At 34.4% G+C, this 19,840-nt stretch overlaps 2 long non-coding RNA genes across 2 annotated transcripts; both read right to left on the bottom strand.

Annotated features, from left to right (window-relative positions):
* Positions 1-5,553: 5,553 nt before the first annotated feature.
* Positions 5,554-11,565, bottom strand: LOC129926784 (uncharacterized). The gene is made up of 2 exons (XR_008778519.1): positions 11,311-11,565; positions 5,554-6,085 (listed from the first exon to the last, which is right to left on the bottom strand). It is a non-coding gene; the product is annotated as an uncharacterized LOC129926784 (long non-coding RNA).
* Positions 11,566-17,425: 5,860 nt separating this feature from the next.
* Positions 17,426-19,406, bottom strand: LOC106071022 (uncharacterized). The gene is made up of 2 exons (XR_001218358.2): positions 19,226-19,406; positions 17,426-17,898 (listed from the first exon to the last, which is right to left on the bottom strand). It is a non-coding gene; the product is annotated as an uncharacterized LOC106071022 (long non-coding RNA).
* Between the last annotated feature and the right edge of the window lie 434 nt (positions 19,407-19,840).

Consider the following 19,840-nt stretch of genomic DNA (forward strand, 5'->3'; position numbering starts at 1 on the left):
AGGGTTTACTAGGAAAGTAGAACTAGCAGATGGCACCGTAAGGGAATTTAAAGCTATAAGGGTATACATTGAAACTCCATTTTTCACTGGTTATTGTGATGGCATTGCAATACCAGAAATGAGATATGATATGTTAGTAGGAAACATAAAAGGAGTTAAAGAATGTTCAAGAAAAGAATTAGAAGACTGGCAAAACAAATACAAAAACATAAGACAAAATCATGAAAACATAGAAACACAAAATATAACAAGTATGATAATAACAAGATCAATGGATAAACAAGATGAGAAACAGGAAAATACAATAAATGTAATAAGTAATGATGAAGAAAAAGAAACCAGTAATGTAATACAAATAGAAAATACAGATGTTAAGGAAAGAGAGATAGAAAATGAAACACAAAATAGTCTTGAAACACAAATATCTCAAAGTGAAAAAGAAACAATACCCACATTTGCATTAGAACAAATGAATGACAATATTATTGGGAAAATTTATTCAAGAATATCAGATAAAAACAATAATAATCCAATGGAGAAATTTTGTATAGAGAATAAAATATTATTTAGACAAACAAGTAATGATAACAAGAAAATAAAACAACTTGTCTTACCACAGAAATATTGGAAAGATGTTTTAATCATGACACATGATAATAATTTAGCAGCACATAGGGGAGTAAAGAAATGTTATAGGAATTTGTCAAAACAAGTATTTTGGCCCAAAATGAAAGCAACAATCAACAAATACATAAACTCATGTGACATATGTCAAAAGAGATCTAACAAAAGCTTAGTGAATAAAGCACCTATTCAAGAAATGGATGAACCTACAGAACCATTTCAGAAAGTATCTATTGATTTAATAGGACCTTTAATTCAAACTGAAAATAATAACAAATACATTCTAACAGTAATAGACATGTTTAGTAGATACCCAGAGGCAATCCCATTATCAAATACAAGTGCAGAGAATATAATTAATGCCATAACTCAAAAAGTAATTACAAGACATGGTATACCTAAAATTATATTGAGTGATCAGGGATCTCAGTTTAAGTCAGAACAATTTAAGAAATGGACTAAACAATACAATATACAACATATATACTCTTCGGTTTACCACCCGGAGAGTAACGGTTTATGTGAACGATATGGTGGTTCATTAAAAAGATCACTAACAAAGATAATTCAGAATAATCAGAACAAGTGGGATCATTACATTAACTATGTACTATTTGCTCATAGAAACAACATCCATGAAGCAACACAATTTTCACCATATGAAATAATACATGGAAGAAAACCTAGAGATGAATTAGATGTTTTTAAAGAAAATCTAATAGACAATGAGAATAAATTAAATAATGACAGTGAAACAACAATCACAACAGAATTGAAAGAAATATGGACTCAAGCATATAACAACAATAAGAAATACAAACAAAGTGCTCATGAGAATCTAAATAAGAAAAGACAATTGAAAACACTAGAAGTAGGAAACAATGTATTAATATTGATAAATGACCTGAAAAATAAAATTGGTAAACAATGGAAAGGTCCATTTAAAGTGATAAAACAAATTAGTGATGTGAATTATCAAATTGAAATAAATGGGAAAATTAAAACATATCACATAAATAATTTGAAACTGTATCATGATAGAGAAGATGAGTTGATACAAAACATTCAGTAGGAAATAGAAAATAAATTTTCAGAAAGAGAAGAATGCTTGATGATAATAACAAATGAAAATCATAATGAAAATGATATTAAGGAAATACCTGTAATTGAAACAAAAGAGAATCAAACTTGGCAAAAGATTAATCTTAATAATTTAACTAAGGAAAAGTCAAAAGATATAACTAAAATAATACAGGAATACAAAGAAATTTTTTCCAGCATACCAGGAAAAACTAATATTATTAAACATGACATTAAAGTAACAGACCCAAAACCTATCAAGCTTAAGCCATATAGAATACCGCTACATTTACAATACAAAGTAAAGAAAGAAATAGACAATTTACTAGAATCAGGTATAATTGAGCCATCAACATCTCCTTATGCTTCACCAATTGTGATAGCCAAAAAGAAGAATGGAGATATAAGGTTATGTATTGATTATAGGAAACTTAACAACATCACAGAATTTGACCCATATCCAATGCCAAATATAGAGGATATTTTACATAAATTAAATGGAGCAAAATTTTTTACTAAATTAGATTTAACTAAAGGTTATTGGCAAATACCTTTAACAGAAAATGCAAAACCTTACACAGCATTTGTAACACCATATGGTATTTTTCAATGGAATTATATGAGTTTTGGATTAGTAAATGCACCAGCCACATTTAATAGAATGATGAACATGATAATTGGAAACAAAGAAAATGTTATTTGCTATTTGGATGACATATGTATTTTTAATAATAGTTGGGAGGAACATTTGATAGATGTAAAAGAAGTGTTTAAAATAATAAAAGAAAGTGGACTTACAATTCAAGCAGAAAAAGTAGAAATAGGATTGGAGGAAATAATCTTCTTAGGACATAAAGTAAATAACAACATGATTAGCCCTATTGAAGATAACATAAAGAAAGTACTTAATATTGAAATACCTACAACAAAAAGACAAATTAAAAGCATATTAGGAATAGTAAATTATTACAGAAAGTTTATAAAGAACTTAGCAGAAATAGTGAATCCATTAAATGACTTACTTAAAAAAGGAAAACCTCAAAAAGTAGTTTGTAATGAGGAATGTGTGAAAGCTATTGACAGAATTAAAGATGTTTTTAGTCATGAACTAATATTAAGGCTACCTGATAAAGACAAAATATTTTATGTCACAACTGATGCATCTGGTAATGCTATTGGTGGTTGTTTAATGCAGAACTATGATAACTTACATCCTATATTATATGTAAGCAGAAAATTGTCAGAGGCAGAGAAAAAATATAGTGTCATTGAAAGAGAAGCCTTAGCTGTAATATGGGTAATTACTAAGCTAGAGAGCTATCTAATAGGAAGGAAATTCATATTATTAACTGATCATAAACCTATTCAGTATATACAACAAAAGAGCATGAAAAACAGTCGTGTTTATAGATGGTTCTTAGCACTACAGGAATATAAATTTGAAGTGAAAGCTATTAGTGGATCTGTGAATATTGTAGCTGATCTATTGTCTAGAATGACATTGAAATGAAATAAGTTTGTAAATAAACTATGATTATATTGATCATGTAATATATATTAATATATTGACACCATTTATATGTTATGGAAAAGGGAGATAAGTAAATTTGATGTTAAGCATTTAAAAGTAAGTATGGATATTTTTTTTTTGTGAATCATTTCATATATCATTGACGAAAGTTAGTTCTATGGAAAAGGGTGAGTATAAAAGAAAAATGGACAAAAGCGTATAAAAGGGTGGTAAGAAAAAATTTATTGAATGTGTAAATAAAGTCTATAATTGTTTTTTGAAATGTTGTATTTTATCAGATTACTACCAGTGAAGAACATTTGTGAGTGTATGACGTGCCCATAAGATGCCACATTTTCCTCCATAATGAACTGTGTACTAATGAAGATGATTCTGGAATGTTATGATGAACTGTGTACTAATGAAGATGATTTTGGAATGTTATGAACATTGACATTGAATATGAAGAACTGTCAAGTCAAGATGAAAAGGTCAAGATGAAGAAGTCAAGATGAAGATGTCAAGATGAAGATGTCAAGATTTTATGTTTGTGGTCTTCCCCTTAAATTGAAAATGCCCTTGTAAGACTTGACAGTAGTGGAAAAATATTGACATATTTTTTTTCAAGGGGGGGAGGAATCTGTTAGACACCTTATTTATATAGGTTAGTTATTTAGCGACGCACCATAGAAGACGTATATTGAACGGGACTAGTGACGTTTGGGATATGTTGGGTTAGAGACCGGAAAATCAGTTAGCGATAGAACATTCCAGGGTAACGACGTGTTTAGTGACAGAGACTTCTACTGTGGCCTTTTATCAGAATAAATCCATGTACAATTGTTCATCAGAGTCGACTACATCTCTTCACTAGTTAAAACAGGTGTTGTTTTATTTTGTCTGACTTGTTGGTCAACTACACGTAATACACCCGAACAATTACACCCAAACGATTGCAGAGTAATTGGTTGACTTCAAGACAGCCTGAATAAGCAACATCACACAAGCAGGGAGGTGTGCTCGCAACTACTCTGTTTGGCATATTTGTTTCCAACTGTGACGATCACACTTGCCGGGGATTATATTATTAAACTTGATAACTCAATGAAGTGAAGAAACATCTTTCTGTATTTTCTTCAAAACTTCTTTAATAATACTTCTTCAACTTTCACATCAAATTAACTTCTCATTTTAATAACAACTTAACTTGATACTTCATAAATAAAACTTAAAGATACATGAAACTTCACTTAGTATAACTTCAACTTCAAGTAATATAACTTCAGATAATATTACTTCAACTAATAAAACTTTAATTAAATGGACCCGCTAATATCACAAAACTTAACCAAACCTTTGCTAAGAGAGGACTTAAACGATAACTAAGCAAAGACCCCGTCTAACTGACTTTCCCTTAATTTATACCTTTCTTAATCGTACATTCCAGAATCATGGAAACTTCTCCCCTAATTATTTTAGTAACTTTGACCTTCTAGAAGCTGACGTGTGCTATTTTTTTCCCCTTAACCTCTTTCTTTGATTGGATACCTAAAATTAACTTGTTTACGCTGGACACTTGCACTGATTTGACCTCGCTTCTAGAAACTGGTCGAAATAGGTCACAGACTCGACTCGTGACACCAACCTACAGCGTTATACTTACATAGACATCAACGAAGGTGTATTTCTCCAAAGAAGATCCTCTGGAAAACTCTTCAGTGTACAGCTTTTCAGACTTATATTACATTTGATTTTCCTGCCCACCCCCCAACCCTACAAAATAATATTCATATCCATTTCAAATAATTTTCTTGCCAAAAAGTGAAAAGGCGAGAAAAAAAATCATTCTCCCTTTTAGGTTGTTCCATATTTAAAGTAAGAAATTAACGATACATGAATGTTTAAATTGCTCAAACTGAATTATGTTACATATTTACTCTCCATAATGTCCAAAAGTCTTAATATAGATAACAGATTATTCTGTTACTTTTTAATTGTTAAAATAGTCATAATCAAAGTATTATTTGAAGCCACTCTGACTTATTACATTTAATTTTCTTTACAAAAGTTCCAGAAATATCATTATCGATAGCAGGTTGCTCTTTCTGTATTAAAGAGATAAAATACATATGATAAACGCCAAATGGTTTTCTCTTATTAATTATATTACAATTAATTTTCTAGCTAGAATATCCAGAAATATCATTAAACATAAGCAGATCCATTGGGGACCCCCTCAGAGTTTGAAATCTCATTTACTTTTTTGTTGTTGTTTTTTAAAGCAATCAAATTCATTAATAATGAAAAATGAAGAGAGAGATATGAACAGACTACCTAGGTGATATTATATATTAGTTTATTACTTATGGTCTACAAATATATTTGTTGAATCCTAAACATTTTCCTCTTGAATCTGTGTTGAAGTGCTTTCATTTCTTATCCTTTACATGTATTTTGTGCCATGAAATGCCCTTTGGCAAGACGTTGCCCTGCACCTTTGGAATCAGACGGAACCTAAACATCGCCCAGCACATCACTCGGAGCACCACTGACGAAAGGTAAACCACCGACAAGACTTTGGAAAACATTGAGAGGGCTATTTGAAGTACTCTCTAGCAAATCTCCAACAAGAGGAACACTTCCATCCGCATTCGTTTCCGTGATCAAAGCATTCTTTAGTGCCTCGTCTACACTTGGAGTGTGAGAGTAAAAAATATCTAAATCTGTGTTCCAGGGAATCTGAGCCTGACTTGGGGAAATAGTATGCCTGGCAAAGTCTTCCTCGGTTTCAGCTGCTCTGCGATTCCTTGTAAAGCACAAGACTGATCCAAGAGCGAGACTCATGACGACAAGGCTGACCACGTTCAACATCTGGTGACAAATGTTGAAATAAAAATATTATTTCAAAAAGATAACATTAGAAAGGAAAGCGAACAACAAATAGACTTTCATTAACCCAGACCTGAGCAACTGAAATTATCTACTTTATATTTGTAAAATACCACTCATTCATCAAGAGATCTCTTAAACCGTTGTACAGATCTGCATGAAATTTTGTACACAGGATCCTTTTACTCCCTAGACGCTCACTAAAAATGGTTTTATGACAGACTCGCAATCTGAGGCCCGCTATTCTTGAAAAACCGCCAGCTTTCTATCAAGCATGTTTATTTTATTTTCGGTATTTTCACAAAAGGCCGCAGTCCACATCTAAGGCATTTTTTAAAAAAAAACGAATTTCGTACTTTTAAAGCATTTTTTTTCTTTTTCCCTAAGTCTACTTATTTTTAATATGCCTTGCGTCATTTCCACTTTCTTTTAGACAAAACCAATCCCAATAGTCTTTTTCTTTCTTTTTTTTTTTTGAGATAGAGATAAAGAGAGAGAGCAAGGAATATGGTCAAGGTTGAAATAGAGATTTAACTGAGAAGCGGAAGAAAAGACCTAGACTGTACAAAGGACTAACTTTTGTTTTTTGGCCCGGGGGAGAACGGATAATGGATACTGCTACTTTAATTAACGGGCCCAAAATATGAGTGCATGTATGTGTCGGCGCAATATGAAGCGCGTTTTTTTTCCAAATCAAGTCAAAAGTCTATGTCGGAAAAAATTACGAAGCGGGGGTTAAAAAACCAAAATGGGGTTTCCAGAGAACGAAAGAGAGAGACAGAGAAGAAAAGAGAGAGAGAGAGAATGCTAGAGAGAGCGGACCGTAAAATTGTTACACACTAATTCACGGCAAAAAAAGTTATGTTATCTTGATCGTTAAAGTGTGTCCGTTTATAAAAATTTGATAATAGAAATAAAGAGAGTATTCCGGCCATAATAAACAATATAAAGCATGTTAACAGATTGTAGCCGGTGTGTACTTCTAGTTTAATAGAGCTCTTGATTTGGAGGATATTAGGGCAGTAGACACTTGGTGTGAAGAGGTTTCAGATCTTTATGGAGACAGCTTGTTGCCCAATGCGCCAAACGGCTAAGGAGGATCTGAGTCTAAGTAAGTCTTAGATTTGGGTGTTTTATTATATCATAAATTACAGACTTTAAATGTATGGTGCCACTTTAAAAAAAAATTAAGAAAATTACGATCTACGCGTATTTATGTGTTAATCTAGTTATTTCATCCTAAGTCATTGCATCCCACAATTAAATTTTTTTTCCCAGTCTTAAAGTTAAGGCTTTGAACTTATTTTATCTAATATGCTAATCTCTTTGTTTTATAAGTTTGACATGTTATTAGAGTGTATATAGTGTCCCCCCTTCCCCCTCCATTTACATTCTTGTTGAGAAATCTGATAAAATATGGACATAAGTAGACACATTGTAAAGCTGGCTCAGTATTTAGTTACATTACTTCAACATGATGTAGGGCAGTGTTTCACAAAACATTTTTGCCAAACGGAACTATTCACACATCCTGAGTATTTAGCGGAACACTTTGCTTATTTTTGACATATTAGTTCACTTGGTAGCTTACTAGCTAACTCCAGTAGTTCGTGGAAGACCAATTCAGGCCTTGTGGAGCAGTCGGGTTCCGCGGAACATAGCGTGAATAAAACACTGACGCAGGGCAGCGGTTCTCAAACTGTCGTTCGGGGACCTCCAGGGTCCGCAAGACAAACACAGGGTTCCGCAGAAAGCTGAAAACTTCATACAATTAAAGTAACTTCTTCGCTAAAAGCCAGTTTATCCTATCAGTTAATTTTAATAATAATATTTCTATGACGCATTATTCTATGATGAACTAAACCAAAGATTTGAAGACATTCTTCCCGTGGACACTCCCTATAAGGTATTGAGCCTTTTAACACGTGACCAAACTCAGAGCTCAAACAAAGATGAATCCAAACTAATACAGGAGCAGCTTATTGAAATATCCACAAACGAGGAACTTTTACCAATGTATGAACAAGGGTACCACAAATTCTGTTTTAATAGTCAGCATTATGGAAGTTGTTGGCCGCTTTCCCGTCTTCTTATTGAGTACAACGTGGATTCATTGTCGTCATGAGCCTCATCACAAAGTCAAAGAAACTGACTAGAAATGTGTGCTCGTTGAAAGTTGCGTTTCCTACTTGCAAACATTGAGCCGGAAATAAATACACTCATAACATCTCATCCACAAATATTTTTAATTGAAACAAAAGTTATAATCTGAATAAACACTCCATCAGTAGTATATTTTTTTTTACATTTGTCACATATATACCAATGCATTTGTGAAGCTTTTTGGCTTAGGTGTCCGTCGTGGGCAAGTTTTGACTATTTAAGAGGGTCCGAGGGACCGCAAGGTGCGAAGCAGGACGTTTTGGCGCCGACGTTTTGGCGCGAAGGCTGTTTTGGCGATGGGACGTTTTGGCGCGAAATACATTATGTACGTTTATTGTACGTTTATTGTATTATTTCTTTTAAAAGAATTATTCATATCTGTTTTGCATGATTGTTTCTGTTAAGACATATTTTTTCACTTACTAAATGTAAATGTGTGTTTGTGTTTGACATCATTTTCTTTAATAAACATTTTGGCTTGTGTATGTGTGTTTATTAAGAGGCACACTTTTATTTCAAAAAAGTTTTTTAAGATATTACTTTAAAATTAAAAAACAAAATGAAACGATGATAGACTAAAAATTGATGCAATTATTTGTTTACATTAACATAGGTTTGCTTAATGACTGTATGGTATCTCCAACTATACATACCAAACACTTGCTAATAAAAACAATTCGCTGAACGGTGTAAGAATTCATACTATACATACAATATTATGGTAGAGTGAAATAAACATTGTTATAAATGCTACGTGCTTATTAAATTATCGTCAAATGATATCTCGCGCCAAAACGTCCCGTCGCCAAAACGGCTCGCGCCAAAACGTCCCGTCGCCAAAACGGCGTCGCCAAAACGTCACGTACCGCGCAAGGCGGTATCTTCAAAGGCCAAGATGTAGAGGACGTAGTGGACATGTCTTAAGAGATAAGATAAAAACGAAACAATCATCTTTGTTTTTGAAGTAACGTCTCTATCTTATAAGATAGAATTTTTATGATCATGCCATCGTGTGGAGTTGTTTTTTTTTTTATCTCCCACGAGTGCTTCCCCAGATGATGGGTAGGGGAATGCCCTCCAGATACGGGAAATAAAAATAAAAGTCATATAAGAATATTGTTATGAAAGCTGTAACACTTTAAAAAACCGGACTGATTACAACGGAAAACGACCTTTGCTTGGAAATGGACATGATTTTTGTTTTGCGACATGGAAAATCGCTAATCGTTTCTAGGGCACGTGCGCTAGCCCTACTCACTGAAGTGCTCACCAAATATAAAACACCCCTCGTAGCCTTACATGAAATGAGCTGGAAAGACACTGACATTCTCAGAACTAACAAAGATACAATACTTTATATAGGTGGCAGCACCAACAACTTAGGCACAGGATTCGCTGTTAAAAAGGAAATGGTAGACAATGTCACTGGAGTTAAACTACTAACTGATAGACTCTGCCTACTACGTGTAACAAGGAAATTCTTCTACATGACATTCATAAACGCTCATGCCCCCACTGGAGATACAGACGATAACACTAAAGAAATTTTCTACGATAGAAGGAATGGAAACTGGAAGCATGGAAAGAACGAGTCATTTTAACTCTTTCTCTCCGTAATTATTTACCACATTCTGGGAAAGTCAACGTTGGTATCGTCAGTTAGGAGAAAAAGAGTTAAATAATAAAAACATAAACAGACATAAAAAAAGGAAGAATAATCAAGAAAAATATTTAACTCTTTCTGTCCATAATTATTTACCACATTCTGGTGGAATCAACGTTGGTATCGTCAGTTAGGAGAGAGGGAGTTAAAATGCTTTAAAAAAAAAGAAAAAGACAATGCCTCCCTTATGCAATTTATTGAGCGATTGTTTTTCTCTTAAAAATTAATGAATGTGAGATTTAAAAAAAAAAATTACCCCGCCCCTTACCCTTATCATAGTTCGACATCCCGAAATTAAGCGAATGTATTGATCTAGTAGTACACCTGTTGATGTTACAACGATAAGCTTTTACATCTAGACTTAGAAGTAAAAGAAAAGTTCCGCTTTGAGACCTTGTGGTCTATAGGGCAGATGATGGAAAGGTCATCTCATTCTGTGGCCTACGGTTAACAATGGTGTCATGTGGCAAGCACAACGACCAACCGCCTTTACTTTTCTCCAATTAATGTCAGCTCATTAGAGCTGGGTGGACTCAGAGAAGCCCAAAGATCCCTACATTTAAAATCCCAGTCTTCACCAGAATTTAAACCCAGGATCCCGTTTCGGAAGCCAAGCGCTTTACCGCTCAGCCACCGCGCCTTATAAGGCAATGCGCAAAACTCTTGAATCAATAAGGCCTTACATTTGGAAATTCCCGAACGTGAGAGTCCTTTCAAGAACGCAATAGTCCTTTCCGAACCGATGTAGGATCTAGACCTAGATTTAGTCTCTAGCCAAATTGATTTGTATTTATTTTTACTTAGAAAAATTATAACGGTGTAACTAGAGTTTTCCCCATGTAACCAACGAGCTAGTCATTCTTTTCTCAGCAATATACATCTACTGATAAATTTCTAGGAAAATCGTTAGAGCCATTTATTGAGATAAGCGTCCGCCCACCCTCCATGAAGGAGTGACATGAATAGAGGTATTTTAAAAATGTAAAAAAAGAAAACAATCTGAATAGAATAAAAAAAGAGAGAATGCGTTTAAAATGGAAAGAAAGAATAAATATTAAGAACAGAAACATAAGAAAGAAAGACAGATAGACAAAAAAGGAAGGCTAAAAAGAAAGAAAAATATTATAAGAAAGAATGAGAGTAGAAAACAAATGAAAGAAAAAAATATATGGTATATAAATAAATGGAGGAATGTAAGAATGTAGATATATAAAGAAAACGAATAGACAATACCTTATTTTACATCTTTGGCACATCCTCAAAAAAACAATAGAATCACAGTAAAGAATACAAAAATTGCAATAATGGCAGAAAAAAAGTTAGAAAACTCAATGATAAAAGTACTATATATATATATATAAATGTAATGTAAAAAATATACTTTATGTCTTTTGGCGTGGCGTAGTTATGTAAGTATGTTTTGAAAGCTCCAAGGATTGTTGCATATATCACATACAAGCTCAGCTCATTTTATACCAGGTTGAAATGTCTTTACTTTAATGAATTCCAGTATAATTGTCTTGACAGTTTTTCATTAAATGCATCTATCTTTATAAATGAATAGACATTTCACCAGTCTAGTGTTAAATTAGCTCCTAACGTGTGTAGCAGCTAATTACCCTCGCCACATGTCTCCGCGTCTGTCCACACTACCATAGCCTATGAATTTATCTTCCATCAAATATTGCCCTGGTTTTTGGAGATAGATAGAATATAGCGGTTCTAAAATACTGACATCCTGACTATTTGTTCTGGCACAAGATGAGGTAATTGATCAATGGCGTATACATTGTGTGTGACAAGGAAACGTATTCTTATACGTGCGTTGCCTAAGCCTACACATTTTACTCAATGCATTATTGAAGTGAATTGCACCATGAACAAGCTTAATGTGCTAAATAGACCGTCCAAAAAAAAAAACTAATTGTTAAGCATGTGTCAGATAGAAATATTTTTAATGAGACAAATTAGAGTTTCGTCTCCGGGAGACTAATTGGGAAGTTCTTTTTAACCACTACAGTTTCAAATTTCGTATTGGAATTGTGCGTATTTCCAAATGCAGGTTACGAGCATAGGATTTTCCTGGCTAAAAGAAAGTCTGTGGGACAAATAAAAAAGTGAAACCTGTAAGGTGTAGAGACGCACTTTAGGTGACTGATAGTGAACGCATAAATTTGACGACATAAATCCAGAGCGAGGCTGTACCTTAGCGAGATTTAACGGACAGTTGAGGCTAGGCTTTTATAGAGGTAACATCGTACGTGATAGTGACTGAGACTAGACTGCTCCAGTTTGTAAATTAAACAGTTATACTTCATACGCCTGTTGGTTGTTCACTCTATTTGTGGAGTTGTATTATTGTCTACACGTCTGTAATCAAAAACGCGCTAGTAATTTGACGCGTGCAGAAACACGGAACCTATATTGGCTGAACAGTACAAGATATACAGACTCAGATTAGACATTTCTACAAAGTTCGCTATGTTATTATATATATACATGGGCGTAGCCAGGATTTTTTTTCGGGGGGGGGGGGTTTGGGGGGGGGGGGATTTTTTCTCCCCCCTCCCCCCCCCCCCCCCCCCGCGAATTTTTTTTTATATGTATTTATGTGTACGTAATCTTTATTGCATTCTGACCCTTCATTCTTTCGGAAGACGTTTATTGTGCCCTAGAATAGGTTCTGCCATGAGTTAGTGGAAAAATTGTAGATTCCCCGCCAATACTAGCAAGGGGGTCTGGAGGAGCGCTAGGAGCTCCCCCACCGCGGGGCGAAGCCCCGCCGCCAAGCACTATTTCTGGTATTCAAAGCTAACAAAATGCATATTCTGAGGTATCTACAGTCCATTTTCCTGCTGTTGAAAAGTTTTATTTCAAAAACCTAATGTGCTATTCTTACTGACTTAGACCCTCCCGCGCCTTTTGGCGCATTTGACGTCATGCTGTTTCCATAAAATCTGTCACTGGTAATGTCTGAAGCCTCTTCCCACCTGCCATGAGGACCTCAATGAATGAGAGGCGTCAAGTTGTACTAGGATATCATTGCAACTCTTCTTATGCGTAATTCATTTTGTCGGAGAACATGTCCCGCAAACCTCATGCGTCGCTCTCTCACAATCTTACTAAAGGGTCGACTCCCAGTTCGGCATAGAATTTCCTTGATTTAAACCCGATCTCTATAACTGACTCCTAAAATCTGTCTTAGCCATCTTTGTTGAGCCATATTTAGTGTTTTTCAATTTCGGCAGATGACTATTCACTGCAGTTTATTAAGGGAGCCCTGCCACTGTTAAAAATGTGTAACCACTCTTGAATACGCTCTTGGAATTAAGTGACTGTAGTTTGCTTTAGATTTTATATGGAAAAGAGAAGTTTTATCGTCAAAATCATCTGTTGGGGGTTTTCCACCTCAAAATGCTCTGTAGGGGGATCTTAAACTCAAAACCATCTGGAGGGGTTTTAAACTTTAAACAAACGCCATCTGTAGAAGAGGGGTTTAAACTCAAAACCCCCGAATGGATTGGCTACGCTCAAATAATTTTAGTGTGTAATTTGCTTTTTTTTTTATATTGAAGAGGTATTTTTAGCATTAAACCACTCTGAATGGGGGTTTAAACTCAAAACCCCTTTTGGCAACGCTCATAGCATTTTGAGTGCGTAATTTGCTTTTTTTCTTACACTGAAGATGTATTTTTTAGCCTCAAACCCCCCTGGCGGGGGGTTTAAACTCAAAACCCCTTTGGCTGCGTTCATAGATTTTAGTGTGAGTAATTTGCTTTTATTTATATTGAAGAGGTACTTTTTAGCTTCAAACTCCACTGGAGGGGAGTTTCAACTCAAAACCCCTTTGACTACACTCAAAACATTTTGAGTGTATAATTTGCTTTGTTTTTATTATTAAAGAGGTATTTTTTACCTTCAAACCCCGCTGAAGTGGAGTTTAAACTCAAATCTGAGTCAAAATCCATTTAGCTACGCTCATAACATTTTGAGTGCGTAATTAACTTTTTTTTATATTGAAGAGGGGGTTTATCGTAAATTTTGGAGGGGGTTTTAAAATCAAAATCTTCTTTTACTGTGCTCTTGGAATTAGGGGATTTTCGTTTGCATTTTTGTTTTGTTTTATAGAAGAGGGGGGGGGTTAACTGCAAAAACCCCAAGTAGGGGGTTTAAAACTCAAAACCCCTAGTAGGGGGTTTTAAACTTAAAACCCCTGTTAGGGTTTTTTTTTAACTCGAACCCCCCTGGTAGGGGTTTTTAAACTCAAAACCCCCTGGTAAGGGGTTTTAAACTCAAAACCCCATTGGTTGTGCTGGGGCAATTGATGGTTTAGTATTAAAATCTCACCTAAAATAAACAAAATCAAAGCAAAAAATCATTCACTAAATTCCGGTCCCCCCCCCTCTTGGGGGGGATTTCATTTCGGGGGGGGTTTGAACCCCAAACCCCCCCCCCCTGGCTACGCCCATGTATATATATTATATATATATATATATATATATATATATATATATATATATATATATATATATATATATATATATATATATATAAATATATATATTACAGGCGTTAATTTTAAAAAAAGAAGATAATTACGCAGTGATCAGTGATTTAAACTATGCTAAGTCGTTAGTTTTCCTGGCTGATCATGCAACCCATTCCAGTCTCTAATGGCATTAGAGAAGAAGGAGCATTTGTACGAACTGTCGTTTCGCTTATTTTATTATTTTTTTTTATTCTTTGATTTATTTTTATTTTTTTACACTACAGAACGACTATTATATATATATATATATGACTGTAATGACTCAATAGTGGGATGCGTAGAAGTTGAGACTAGTCGAGGATTTCCATAGTGACTCGTCGACGGTACATTGAAAACGTAGATCGGTAATATCTTAGAGACAGACTTGTGATGGCCCTCGTGTAGAGCTTGTATGTGTGGCTTGTTTGGTGTCTAGGGGATGGTTTTGAATTAGGAACACACTGGGCCATCAGTGATATATCGGAAGCAGGCATGCAACAAAACAGACAACGGAGAACTAAAGGGCCTCAAGTATGTCATTTTGATACGTATTCAATTAAGATTCTATAATATTATCTTATAAAAGTGACGTTGGAGCGTCGTATCCAAAAAATCTTTGACAGTGTCATGCTAATTGAATCTAATCTATTTTTGATGAAATAGACGACATATGTAGACAAGAGGCTGAGTGGTAAAGTGCTTGGCTTTCGTGAGTGTGAACGGTGGGGAGTGTGAATGGTGAGTGTGAATGGTGGTGTGAATGGTGAGTGTGAATGGTGAGTGTGGTTTTTTTATTTCGGGATCCACCTTGCTGTAATGGATACCTGACATTGGTTAGGGGAAAGCGAAGACAGTTGATCTATCTTTTCTTATCTTACCTTATATCTTATATCATTATAATATACAACTTATTGTAAAGGAATGCCCGAGCCGATTTTGACAACCCATTCCGCCCCTGTGTCTCAGTGCCATAAATCGTATCGCTGATTAACTGAGGAGCTCGAGGTCAAATCTTTATTTGTATCAATTGTTTTTGTTTATCTTTTAGCTTTCTCAATACGCTATGGAACTTTTGAAAGTGGTAAGTGAAGAAAAAAGGGGGTATCTTGGTGATCGCTTTTTAAATGTATTTATATATTTTAAAAAAGTGTACGACCTGAATTCGAGGACTAAATCCTCCTCAGCCTTCTCAAGCCAATACATTAACCACTCTACCAGCGAATCACTCATGAAAAAAGGTTTTCTTGTTATCTCTTGTTAGCTTCAAGCCTTAAAGCGGCGACTTGCAAAGTAAAAAGGGGACTAATTCAGCTTATACCACCACTTCAGTCAAGTATGTATTCATTCCCTTGTTCGAAATACCAAAGAAAATAGTTAATTAACTAGTTGGTTACTTTTTTTTTATATTGATTCTTGTTTTGTCAGGTACAAGAAATACTTGTGAAAAAAATTTCAGCTTGATCCGAGATTGCGTGCCGGAGAAATAATGGGTACAAATATTTTACCAGACAGACAGACAGAGTGAGTTGATATAGGCTTTGTAATAACAAAAAAAAAGCCAACTTAGAATATATTTCATCTTTTATTATATTTAGTTCTTCAAATCAATAGCGTCGCTATACTATTATCTTAATTTGATCTATTTACTTGAAGTACTCTTCAACATGTCCTGCTGTCACAGTAGGCCGCCGATGAGTCCACTGATAGGACATAGACCTACTGTAGAATATTTGTGTTACACAAATAACAAACTAGTGTTTAAAAGGAAAGACCATAGACTTATATCTAGACTGGAAACCGGAAATAAATTCTTATCCGCGATTGATCGATTCACAGATCTATACAATCAATCTTTTCTGTCTTAGAAAAGTAATGATCTTTAGTTTTCAAAGTTTAGAAATAATGCAAAATTATTTCTCGGATATTCACGCAAATATATGAAACCAAGCCATTTCCTGTTTGTTTCCATTGAGATAATGTTTCAAAAATTTTAGATGGAAATAACGGAGGTTGATTTAAATCATCTTATGTGCATTTAAATAGATTGATTGCCTAGATCTTTCTAGATTATGTATTATTATATATAGATTATATAATAATTATGAGACTAGAGTACTCTTATTTTTTATGTTCAATTACTAGATCTAGATCTAAAAATAAATTATATGTTACATAGGTTAGGGTTGAAAAAAATACAAAATTTACTTCTTTTAACTACTTTACAGAACAACGCCTTGATGCAACTTTCTACAAAAAATTTACATTTTTTTGTGTTAAAAAATCTCCATGTCCAGTTTAAATAAAGTATATATATAAGTCTATGGGGAAGACATATTAGGAACCTATTATTACGTAAACACAAGCGGTGTTGCACTGACGCGCTAGTGTGCAAATGTACATATAATACCAATATGTTACATCTCTCTTCTTTAATTCAGAAAATCTATTTATCAGAATAACTAACAAACTAGACAACTAAAAAGTCAATTCAGTTAATCACAAATCAAGTGATCAACCTTATACCAATATGTTACACCTGCACCACCAGTATCAGTCAAACCTTAAACAGTGGCCAGCACATTACCTGCAGGAAACAAGTATTCCACCGAGTAGCCCTTGGACTGCACTGATTGGGATATTCTCGTAGTTTTTATAAAGCTTAAATAAACTTATTTTGTCTGTCTGTCTTTCTTACTGTTTATCTACATCTTTTACACATTTAATTACATTGCTGATCCATACTAATTGATACAAATACACTTATTATTTAAGCTTTGTTTTTTAAACCTTTTTTTTTTATTTTGCTTGTTTATTTTTTTTCTAGTGTTTTCGATCTAAGCAGGTAGGAAGGACAGAGACAGATCCACAGACAGTACACAAAAACCTAATAGCGGCTATTACCCTTTCAGAGGTCGCTAAAAAAAAAGATTAAATATGAAAAGAAAATTTAACACGAAAAAACTTGGAATATATTTCACTTTTTTTTTATTATATTTTGTTCATCAAGTCAATTGCGTCGCTATACGGTTTGTATGTTGAAATACTTTCATTTATTTGTTTCCCTCCTCAATATCCCAAGCTGTTAGAAAAGGCTCCACTACCATCAGTGAAACCTTGAACAGTGCCTAGCAAAGTACCTCCGAGTCCACCGGCAATAGGTATTCCACTGAATAGACTTTGGAGTGCACTGATCGGAATACTCGGGAGATTATCAACTGGAAGATTTGCAACCGTACCGCCGACAGAGTTCCTTGCTATACCTCCTACGATTGGAAGACTACCAACAATACCAGTCGCTGTTCGCACAGCTTGTTGGGGCAGATTCATGGAAAGACGCCTGGCAAAGTTTTCTTCAGTTTCAGCCTCTCTGGGATTTCTTGTAAAGCACAAGACTGATCCAAGAGCGAGACTCATGACGACAAGGCTGGCGACGTTCAACATCTGAAAGAATAAAAGAAACAAAATAAAGTAGTTTAACAATAGAAATTTTACACACAAAAAAAAGGAAATAACAATTTCGGAATATTAGCCAGAAAAAAAAATACTTTCCTGTTTAATACAGATATAGATCTACGTTTTTTTTGCAAGATAATTTTTTCGGAACATTTAAAGGCAACAAGCTTAGGGATTCGAGATGGCAGATCTATATTATTTATGGTACATCTCTAAGTTTACATCCCTAAAATCATTTATAATAACAGAAACATCAATAATACTTTTTTTGTTAAAAGTCAGTAACTCCTTTATTCAAGTTATAGAGCGATTGTTTTTCTCTTAATAACTGTGAATGAATTTTAGATTTTAAAAAAAAAACTAAACATTTTTTTACTCAATCCTTCCCCCCCCCCCCCCGGGCCACTTCCCCCTAAAAAGACTTCTGGTTAAGCGAATGTATAGATCTATTAAACTTTATAATTATCCAATGACTGGCCCTTTAGATCGAGACTTAGAAGACACGATGCGCACACTTTTCCCGTTCTCTAATTGAATTGAAATCTTTGTTTTTATTTTCAACAATTATAACGGTCAAACTTGAGTTTTCCTCGTGTGGCTAGCGAGCTATTAATTCTTTTCTCAGCGATATTCATCAACTGTTGAATTTATAGGACAATCTTTAGAGCCATTTTTGAGATCCGTGTCCAGATTCCACCCTCCATCTTCCAACCTTTAGGTTTCATGGAGTTCTGAATTGAATAGAGGTATTGTAATGAATAATATAATTAAAAACAAAAATAATTTGTTTGTGTTTTACATTTTTCAGAAATTCCTTCAGAATAGAATCGTAGCCCAGAGCACCCGCATGACTTCTGGGGATGGTTTCTGGCAGAGTTCGAACCCAAATCTATCGAGACAACAGTCCAGCGGTCATACCATACGACTAAGCACCCATATCACTATCATTTTTTATAGTTGTAAAGATCTACTGAATTATTTTGACTAATAACTATTTTGTAGGATTAGACTTTCACTAATAAATTGCATATGTTAGTTTGTTTAACATGTTTCAAATGTTCCTCGCGAAGTATTACGAGGAATGGCAGTGGGCAGAGTTGGAGCCCGGGATTATCGGGACGTTATTCGTGAGCTCATTCCAGACGACTAAGCAGGCATCCAGTTTTAGCCCTGACATGTCTTTACTGGGAACTTTCCCGCTGAGTAATAATTAAATAATAATAATAATAATTAAAGAAATATAATGTAGACTAATCTGAAGGGTAAAACCTGCCAGTACTATTATATTAAATACAAAATTTCAAACAAAACTTACTTTTATTTTGTCTTACTTGTTCTAGGTAAATCACAGATGTTGTTTTGAAGCTCCGAAGACTGGTGTACAAATTCCCTACAAACAGTGTTTCTTTTATAGCAGGTTAAAATTTCATTTCTTTGATTAAAATAAGTCTAGCATCCTTGTCTTGACAGTTTGCTTTCACTGCATCTATCTCAAAATCGATAAACATTTCACCAGTCAAGTGTTAAATTAGCTTTAAACATGTGGCTAATAGATAATTACCTTTGCCACATGTCTCCACACCTGTCAACACTTCCGCAGTTTATGAATTAATCTTCCATCATATATTGCACTGAGTAGTAGAAAGGCTAGGATTATTGAAGTTCTTCATTTCTAACCCGCAGACTCATTGTGTCTATTTTAGTTCTCTGATCAAAGTTGTGCACATTTTGTATTATGGTCAAGGTTAGGAGTCATTGTGATGGCCCCTGTGCACAAGCGTTCATTTTACTAAAAGTATTGTCGCAGATCTAAAGACTTTATCAGTGTTACTCTAAAACGTAAAATTATTTCTTTTAGCAAAACTATTGAAACAAATTTCATATTCTGACGTAAACTTAAGGTGAAGAGGGTAAGCGACGTGATGCTGGT

The sequence above is a fragment of the Biomphalaria glabrata genome, chromosome 6, assembly GCF_947242115.1.
Source record: "Biomphalaria glabrata chromosome 6, xgBioGlab47.1, whole genome shotgun sequence".
NCBI classification, from domain to species: Eukaryota; Metazoa; Mollusca; class Gastropoda; family Planorbidae; genus Biomphalaria; species Biomphalaria glabrata.